The sequence below is a fragment of the Stylophora pistillata genome, chromosome 3 (assembly GCF_964205215.1).
Source record: "Stylophora pistillata chromosome 3, jaStyPist1.2, whole genome shotgun sequence".
NCBI lineage: Eukaryota > Metazoa > Cnidaria > Anthozoa > Scleractinia > Pocilloporidae > Stylophora > Stylophora pistillata.
Genome location: NC_142521.1, coordinates 46,647,515 through 46,650,964, shown reverse-complemented (window position 1 = coordinate 46,650,964; position 3,450 = coordinate 46,647,515). Strand labels below are relative to the sequence as shown.

The window sequence follows — 3,450 nt, the reverse complement described above, 5'->3', positions numbered from 1 at the left end:
TCCCAACGTTCCTTTGATTGTGCGATTCTTCTCATCTGAAGGAAAGGAGAAATATAGTGTTTTGCGTTACACAGTGGCGCGACACGTCTTGCGTCACTTAGCAAAGCATGCTGGGATTAAAGTTTTTTAGTGTATGTAGTGACAACGTGGCCGGTGTGTTGTTTTTGTGTCGTCTTCTGTGATACGGGCCCTCGTTTAAAACAATAAAGGGGTAACTTATTTTACGTGATCTTGCGTCACTATCGCGCGGGGGACGTTGAAACAATTCCATTCGCTCTCAGAGTTCATCAATGAACCTTCTGGTATTTTGTCTATCCGAACACCCTCAGATATTTGCCTCTGCATGGCGTCGTTGGAGCAAGACCCGGTAACGTTCATCTCGAGTTTCTGCGTTTTACTGTTGTGTTTCTCTTTGGAAGGCATTGTAAAGTTTCAGCGTCCCCCGCGCGATAGTGACGCAAGACCACGTAAAATAAGTTACCCCATGTTTTTACATGACGTCTGGAAACATACAAACATTTTTAATACATCTTACACGAGGTTCTTTTTTAATCATTAGGCTCGATGAGCGAAATATATTTCAAGATTCTTAAAGCACTGTTATTTTATTTTTACAGTTTCTATACGTGCGCCGAATGCGATACTCGAGACGTGATGTCTTATTCTGCAAGTAGTTCAAGTTATTCAAACGCATTCCCAGCCTCGGCAACTGCAATTTCTTTAAAATTGCCAAACTAAAAAATAGCTATCCACCAAAACTAACATTGAACAAAACGATAAACAATGCCGGAGTGACAGTCTAAAACGTACTAGGCAGTTTGGATAATCTATAAATTCAAACACCATCGAAAAGCACCAATCAAGCACTGCATACTTCAACGACAAGTTCATTTGCTCATCACTGACATATTACAGTATTTCTAGATTAACTTGAATACAACTATAACGCTACTGCCTCGTCCCCAGTCGCTCGCTCGCGATTATTTTGGGGATATTCTAGTAAATTATTAAGAAAAGGCGAAAGGAGTGATGGGATGGAGAGAGAAAGCGAAGCGGCTTTCCCCTTTCCTCTCTCTTTCCTTCTCATCGCTCCCTTCGCCCCAACCCCTCCCCCCCAAAAAAAATATTCAATCGCGAGCGACTGGGGACGAAACAGCTTTTTCTTGGGAAAGCCTGTGGAGGACGTAAATAACGCTACACTACAAGGAAAAAGAAAATTTCGAACTGAATCAATAGATCAGTGAATCAAATAATCGTAAAAATTTAAAAACTGTTTCTGTGATCATCGCCTGTTCGATTCATAATACAAATGGATATAAAACTGGAAGATATAATATTTTTAAAATGTAATCTCAATTTTTGTCTTAAAAAGTAAACCATGTTATATGAATAAAGCATTAAAAGGTCTAACAGCCAGATACAGTCAGTTTGTGCTCTCATACCGAGATACACCCTGGCAGCTACTGCGAATAGTTGGTGCATTCTAAACTAGTTCTACCCGCTCTTTAAAAGAATAACTAGTTACCAAAGCTGACTTTGCAAAAGACAAAAACAATTGTACCCGCTCTTTAAAAAAAATAACTAGTTACCAAAGCTAACATTGCAAAAGACAAACCAAAACCAAAATAAAGGAAGGAAAGAAGGAACGCCAAAATTATAAAATAGAACGTAAATGACAATTTGAATACAAATAACCATTAAGTCAACAATAACGACAAGTTTACTTCTAGTCACTAACAATACATTACTGTATTACCAAAGCAATTTTTATTTAGCCGAAGCGCAGCAATTAAAGGGAATTCAATTAACAAATCACTCGATCAATTTGATAGCGAAAATATTTTTAAATGTATCGGCTACTAATGCACTGCTTTATTCGCTGGCATTTACTTATTCTGGAAACATAATTCCTAGTTACAATATAAATGGATATAAAACTAGGTAAGACACTACATTCAAAGCGAACTTACATTTATAAAAGTAATCCAAGATTCCAAAATTGTAGCTATTAAAAGTTTTACGGTCAGGTACAGTTGGTTTTCTGCCAAAAACTTTTTCGCAGAAAGTAAACAAACCGTACTACGCTCAATTATTATAGTCATATTTGCCATATATCTTGGATTCGAATATATCTACAACAAGTTCCCACCAGTTCCTTTTTTTCTACTTTACCACAAGTTACTTTAGAGGAGAGACATAATCACTAGCTGCAAAAAACGAAAACAGCAACATCTGAGAAGTTCAAAACTCTCCAAATTATTTCAGCTGAGGCCACTTCCTTTGGAACTACATATTAAGTTTGTGATCATTTTATCAGGGAGGAAAGGTTACTCCAGCATTTTCGAGCTCGGGGAATTCCTTCCAATAGGAAAACTTCTTTGATTTTAAACTGCTTGTGATTAAACAATTAAATTAGAACACGTTATTTTTTATCTTGTTCACAAAATCACGGGAAGTCAAATTCCCCTTCTTCCGCTGAGTAAAATCTGCAATTTAGCAACGCAATTCTGCGACATCTGTTCAAAGGAATAGCTAGTTGCCGGGGACGCTCAATAATACGTCTCTGAGTCCCTTGACAGTGCAAAGTGTTGGCTAATTTTGATTCTCTTGCAGTTCTGTGACTTCGGGCTCCCTTGGTGGATTTCCGTTTGATCCAAATACTAAAATATGCGACACAAATAGTTAGTAATGGTGTGGTCTGGAAGAAGAAGAGAAGAATATCGTAACTTGGAGTTTTCATGAACCCTTTAGAACTAAGAATCATGAAAGAAAGAAATATTGCTGCAACAATCCACGGTATGGCAATAGCACACATGTAATTAAGAACTGTCAGAGTTCTATGACGAAAAGGCCATACGATGGCAAACATTCTCTCCAAGGAAATAACAGCAAGTGTGTATATGGACGTTAAACCAGTAAAAACGTCAAACGAAGTCGACACGAGCCACTGCGAGTGTGAACTTTCCGTGTTGCTTGTCATTCTTATGAACTGTAGAATTGCTAACAATCCGACCAATAAATCAGCAGCAGCCAAACTGATTAGTAGAAAGTAGGTGCGTTTGCGACGTCACCGTTTGTGGAATGCCCCGATGATGAATAAATTTCCCAAAACGATCAGTACCGGCAAGAGTCCAAAAACCAAACTCCAAAATATGTTCCATGGGTTGAAATCCATGTTGGTAACAAATATTTTCTTTTGACGTCTTGTGGCTCATTTTTCCAGGTTAAATTGAAAATTTTAGGCTTATCAGAACGAAATGAATAAAGTCGTCCGTTGTCATCATTATCGTAGTGAAAATTATAGCTGCCATCTTTGATTTTTACAGCAGCGGAATACTGGAACAGCGAACAATACACACTGGAAATGTATTTGCATTTAGCAGGTAAACGAAAAAGAAGAAAATCTTACTTTAGAATTAAAAAAATATTGAATTTGACAAACATAACTCA

General features: G+C 37.6%; 1 pseudogene; it reads right to left on the bottom strand.

Annotated features, from left to right (window-relative positions):
- Window positions 1–2,446: 2,446 nt before the first annotated feature.
- Window positions 2,447–3,175, bottom strand: LOC148736454 (beta-2 adrenergic receptor-like; annotated as a pseudogene).
- Window positions 3,176–3,450: the final 275 nt, after the last annotated feature.